The sequence below is a fragment of the Entelurus aequoreus genome, linkage group LG14, assembly GCF_033978785.1.
Source record: "Entelurus aequoreus isolate RoL-2023_Sb linkage group LG14, RoL_Eaeq_v1.1, whole genome shotgun sequence".
NCBI lineage: Eukaryota > Metazoa > Chordata > Actinopteri > Syngnathiformes > Syngnathidae > Entelurus > Entelurus aequoreus.
This window is the reverse complement of record NC_084744.1, coordinates 25193557-25199952: the sequence shown is the minus strand read 5'-3', so window position 1 is coordinate 25199952 and position 6396 is coordinate 25193557.

The following is a 6396-nucleotide window of genomic DNA, read 5'->3' as shown; positions in this document are numbered from 1 at the left end:
GCTCCACTGGATTCAAAATAAAACCAAATTCTGTCTTACCCAACAATGTTAGTATTTGAACATTGTTACTTGAAGACTTATTCCTGGTTAAAATTATACTGTTAAGAAAGTATTGTTAATTCCATTTTCAAGCAATTCTATTATGGTCATACTCTTGTTTGTTTGCGGCTACAATTTCAGTACTATTGAAGATATTTGCTCCTTCTCAACTCTGTGGTTATATTATTTTCACAAAATACAACCAATAGTACGTTAATGTTAAATCTTACTTGTGAAAAGTAATCCCCCGATAACTATTTTCAACAGTCCGCTCATTTGAGCAGGAAAACGTTGAACACTATCTTTGTTTTCTACCTGTCAACTGTCAGTTTAGGCTGCTCGCCGGCTCCTCTTCACCACTTCAAGATGGCGGCCCAATTTCTCCCGTCACAGCAGCCAATGCTGTGTCTACTTATAAGATGTCTATAGTACTGCTCTTCTTCTTCTTCTTCTTCTTCTTCTTCTTTTGTTTAATGGCGGTTGACAAGCAACCTTGTGGTGTGCATTACGGCCACCTACTGAAATGGAGTGTGGACCGAGGTGGATCCCTACTCTATATTCTTTTATTTAACCCAGTGTTTTTTAAATATGTATATAATGTTTTATAACCTATGTGTTCTGAATGCAATCCTAAAATATCTTCCACTACTAACCTAACCTTCTCTTTCGCTAACTTATTTCCCAGTATTTCCCTTTCTCTATTGTATTTCCTACAATGTATTAAAACATGTCCTACATTTTCTATCTGATGACAACAGTCACACAGTCCTGTATTATGTTTCCTATCAATGTCAATGAACTATTTAGATAAGTATGTCCTAATCTCATTCTAGTAATAATGTCTTCTTCCTTCCTATTTCTATTCCTCCTCTCATTACACATGCTCTCCTCTGGACTTTGTAATAGTCTCTACCTTTTCTTTCCTTATTTCAATTATCTTGCCACTTTTTTATTGTGTTCTATCTTAATGATGTTCTTCACTTCTTCTTTACTGTGCTTAATCTCCATGTTTACTTCTGTTTTAGTGCTTGCTTGTTTTGCATATCTATCAGCTAATTAATTCCCCTCAACTCCTACAAGTCTTGCTTTTCTTTTACTGTGAAACAGAAATTGGTGGAAAAACCTTCTTACCTGTTATTGACTATGGAGATGTGTTGTACATGAATGCTACTGCTGGTTGTCTCCACAAGCTGGATAGTGTGTACCACGGTGCACTGAGATTTATCACCAACTGCGCTCCCCTTACTCACCATTGCGTATTATACTCAATGGTTAACTGGACATCTTTATGTGCTCGACGCCTCAATCATTGGTATGTTTTCATCTACAAAACCATTCTGGGTATCACTCCATCTTATCTGTCTTGTCTTTTAACAAAGAAACAAGGAAGTCACAATCTTCGTTCAATGAATGTTCTGCAATTTGTCGTCCCCAAAGTAAGAACTGAACTGGGCAAGAAAGCATTTAGGTTTTCAGCAGCGAAGGCTTGGAATAACCTACAATCGAATATTAAACTTCAAACCCTTGTTACGTTGAATGAGTTTAAAGCTTCTGTGAAAGGACTGCAGTCTACCTTGTCTGTATGCACATGTGTTATGTGAGCAAGTTTTAATGTCGTAAATGTGATGTTTTATGTATTTGTTTACTGTTTTTAATGTAACCTTGCTGCTGCCCTCTTGGCCAGGTCTCCCCTGGAAAAGAGATCTTTGATCTCAATTGGATTTTACCTGGTTAAATAAAGGCTAATAATAATAATAATAATAATAACATGAGCAGGAACCCAGAGAAATGTTACCACACTTCCTGCTTTATTTATTCTGCAGATTGCCTGAACTATTTCATAAACTAAATCTTGTCTTGTTTCTGATGCTATGTTTTTTATGCTCATAATGCACTTCTGGAGTCCGAGCACATGACTGCTTTCCTTGCTTTATTTTCCTCTATCCAATGAACTGCCATATAAATTGCAACCAATTCCCCCATAAAAACAGATAACTTATCACTGATTCTTTTATTTAATTAATGCTATGTTTCCTTGTGGGATAACTGCTGCAGCTCCTACCTTATTATTTATAGTTTTTGATGCATCTGTATATATTATGATGTTGTCTAAAAATGTTTCCTCAATCCATTGTTCTACCTTTTAACTATTTAAATTTACATTCTTTAATAATTGCATGTTTACCTTTGGGTTGTCATACATCCACGGTGGTATTGCAGGGATTGGTACTGTAGGGCTAACTTTAATATTGTCAATTTGAGCTTTTTCACATATGTCTCCTATTATCCACCCCAAACTATTCATTTTTTTCTTCTCTTTTTCTTAGCACTTTAGTAACACGTGGTGAGTTGGATGTCCTTGCTTGGACCCTTTTAAGTTTGCACAATAAACTGCTGACAGTTGATCTCTCCTCATGTCTAAAGGTTTTTCATTCATTTCTACTTGTAATGCTGCCACTGGGGTTGATTTAGTAGTTTCACAACATAACCTTAGTGCCTGTGATTGGATCCTGTCTATTTTCCCAAGTAATGTTTTTGAAGCAGATTGATAAATGATGCATCCATAATCAATAACAGATGTAATTAAAGTGATATATATTGCTTTCAATGTCTGCCTATCAGCCCCCCAATCTTTACCCATCAAAGCCCTCATTATATTTAACACCTTTTTACTTTTCTCCACTATTTTGCTGATGTGGGTTGACCAGTTAATATATTCATCAAATCATATTCCCAAATATTTGAATACTTGTACTTCTTCTATATTTTCTCCATAGAGCTTAACTTGGAGCTTGTTTTGAACTTTCCTTTTTGTAAAATTCATGACTTTAGTCTTTCCAACAGAGAATCTTAAACCCCAAGCTGTTCCCCATTCTTGAACATTATTTACCACTTTTTGAATCTTCTTTTCTCTATGACGTGTATTTCTACTCTCTCTTCCACATCACTCAAACATCACAAACAGTGCCACCTCCACTAACCCTTCCACTTCCCTAAACACTTCATTTATCATTATTGAAAATAATACTGGACTTATTATACTCCCTTGCAGGGTCCCATTTTCCACTTCATATTCTCTACTATATTCATTCTCTATTTTTACAAACATGTTTCTACTTGTTAGGAAGTCTTTTATCCATCTATAGATTTTCCCTCTAATCCCAATTTTATTTAATTTTATCAGTAGCCCCTGTTTCCACAACATATCATACGCTTTCTCTATGTAAAAAAATACTGCAATTATACTTTATTTATTTATTTGTCCTTTTCTAATTTCCTCTTCCAGCTTCTAACGTAGAAGCTTAAAAACCCTACAATGATTCTTTCCGGGAGGACTTCCTCGACAAACTGCACAAGCACAGATTTGCTCTCCGGCTTTTTTCCGTTTCTAAATGCCATTAATCTCTTCATCAGTGTGACAGTTCCCCCTGACGATTGATTGCAGCTGCTTGCTGCAGCCGGACTGGTGCGCGCCTGGCGCGCTCTTGGAGGTGCGCCCAGCGCAGCGCACACATGAATGTGCACTGCGGTGCGCTCGGGCCTTGACAGAGAGAGCCATGAAAGCCAAATATTTTAAAATGTATTTCCGTGAGAGCCATATAATATTCTTTAACACTGAATACAACTAAATATGTGCATTTTTAAATAAGACCAACATTTTTAGAGTATAAGAGTCTCTTGTTCTTTTTAATAACATTGTTATTCTGAAGCAAACCAAAAATAAATAAAATACTTCTTACCATTAATGTGACTTCTTGAACAGGTGCGGTAGAAAACGGATGGATGGATTAAAATGCATGAGAATGTTTTATATTTTGAACGTTATTTTTAACACTGTGATTACCAGCGGAATTATTCATTACTTATGGTGTTAAGCAATGTCAGCTAAGATTTATCTGACAGCCAGATGTAGTTATCAAAATAAAATGAAAACAATATTCAGTCTAAGCCTGGGCCCCTGGAGAGGTGGTCCTGACTGAGACCTAGGGAAGAAAGAAAAAAAAACTAATAGCCATAGCACACATAAACATGTGTGTAAGGGGGAAACATCAAAGAACACAAAGGACATTAAAAGAGCAGAGCTGATGCAACCAGCTACCACTCCAGCAGTGCCATTTCTACATACTGCTACAAAAATAAAAGTAAAACAACAAAAACAACAAAGAATAATTCACCAATAATATATATTGCGCACACTCGATTGCACCCTGCATAGACAAGCAACCAAACAAAAACATAATTTCAACACCCATATACACTGTAGTGGTCTCTGCGGTGTTCCAGGCCATCATCTGTTGGGATGGGAGGAGCATGGCCAGAGACAGGAGCAGACCCAACAAAGCAACCAAGAGAGCCGCCCACCAACTCTCGGCCAGTGTCCAGTCCGCATGGATGAGCAAGGATGCGTCCAAGGAGACCGAGGTGTCCGATACCTGCTCATTCAGCCAAGAACCTGTGAAGGTTGTCCGTCCCGGTGCTAAGCGCCAACTCCGCATCTTCTCCAGTCTCTCCAAATAGACTCTGGTGTGGCAGAGACCCAGCAGCTGGTCTCCATGGCCAAAAGGCTCCTGGGAGGCAGATCCAGAAGTTCACAAAAAAGCACCGCAGAAGTCACGAAAGTGCCACCCCTTGTCACACAGTCCCAAAGGGTCCCCAACCAAAAGGCAAAAAAACCCAAATGAAAACAAGAGGGGAACACCAGGAACACAAAAGGATGACACAAGAGCACAGAGCTCCTGCCACCAGCAGCCACTACAGTGGCGCCATCTTAATGAAATACTTGTATGTTTTAGTAATGTATGTATAAAAAATTAACGCATTGTGAGGGTTTGCTGGGAACGTCTGGCAGAGTCTCCTGTCAGAGAGAGTTTAAATTCCCACCTCTGGAAAGAACTTTGAACATGTCACGAGGGAGGTGCTGGACATTGAGTCCGAGTGGACCATGTTCCGCACCTTTATTGTCGAGGCGGCTGATTGGAGCGGTGGCCGCAAGGTAGTTGGTGCCTGTCGTGGCGGTAAGCCTAGAACCCGTTGGTGGACACTGGCGGTGAGGGATGCCGTTAAGCTGAAGAAGGAGTCCTATCGGGTTCTTTTGGCTCAGAGGACTCCTAAGGCAGTAGAGAGGTACCGACAGGCCAAGCGGCGTGCGGCTTCAGCGGTCGCGGAGGCAAAAACTCGGACATGGGAGGAGTTCAGGGAAGCCATGGAAAACGACCTACGGACGGCTTCGTAGCGATTCTGGACTACCATCCGCTGCCTCAGAAAGGGGAAGCAGTGCACTATCAACACCGTGTATGGTGAGGATGGTGTTCTGTTGACCTCGACTGCGGATGTTGTGGATCGGTGGAGGGAATACTTACAAGACCTCCTCAATCCCACCAACACGTCTTCCTATGAGGAAGCAGTGCCTGGGGAATCTGTGGTGGGATCTCCCATTTTTGGGGCTGAGATTGCTGAGGTAGTTAAAAAGCTCCTCGGTGGCAAGGCCCCGGGGGTAGATGAGATCCGCCCGGAGTTCCTTAAGGCTCTGGATGCTGTCTTGGTTGAAAAGACTCTGCAGCATCGCATGGACATCGGGGGCGGTACCTCTGGATTGGCAGACCGGGGTGGTGATTCTTCTCTTTAAGAAGGGGAACCGGAGGGTGTGTTCTAACTATCGTGGGATCACACTCCTCAGCCTTCCCAGTAAGGTCTATTCAGGTGTACTGGAGAGGAGGCTATGCCGGATAGTCGAACCTCGGATTCAGGAGGAACAGTGTGGTTTTCGTCCTGGTCGTGGAACTGTGGACCAGCTCTATACTCTCGGCAGGGTCCTTGAGGGTGCATGGGAGATTGCCCAACCAGTCTACATGTGCTTTGTGGACTTGGAGAAGGCATTCGACCGTGTCCCTTGGGAAGTCCTGTGGGGAGTGCTCAGAGAGTATGGGGTATCAGACTGTCTGATTGTGGCGGTCCGCTCCCTGTATAATCAGTGTCAGAGCTTTGTCCGCATTGCCGGCAGTAAGTCGGACACGTTTCCAGTGAGGGTTGCACTCCGCCAAGGCTGCCCTTTGTCACAGATTCTGTTCATAACTTTTATGGACAGAATTTCTAGGCGCAGTCAAGGCGTTGAGGGGATCCGGTTTGGTGGCTGCAGGATTAGGTTTCTGTTTTTTGCAGATGATGTGGTCCTGATGGCTTCATCTGGTCAGGATCTTCAGCTCTCACTGGATCGGTTCGCAGCTGAGTGTGAAGCGACTGGGATGAGAATCAGCACCTCCAAGTCCGAGTCCATGGTTCTCGCCCGGAAAAGGGTGGAGTGCCATCTCCGGGTTGCGGAGGAGACCCTGCCCCAAGTGGAGGGGTTCAAGTACCTCG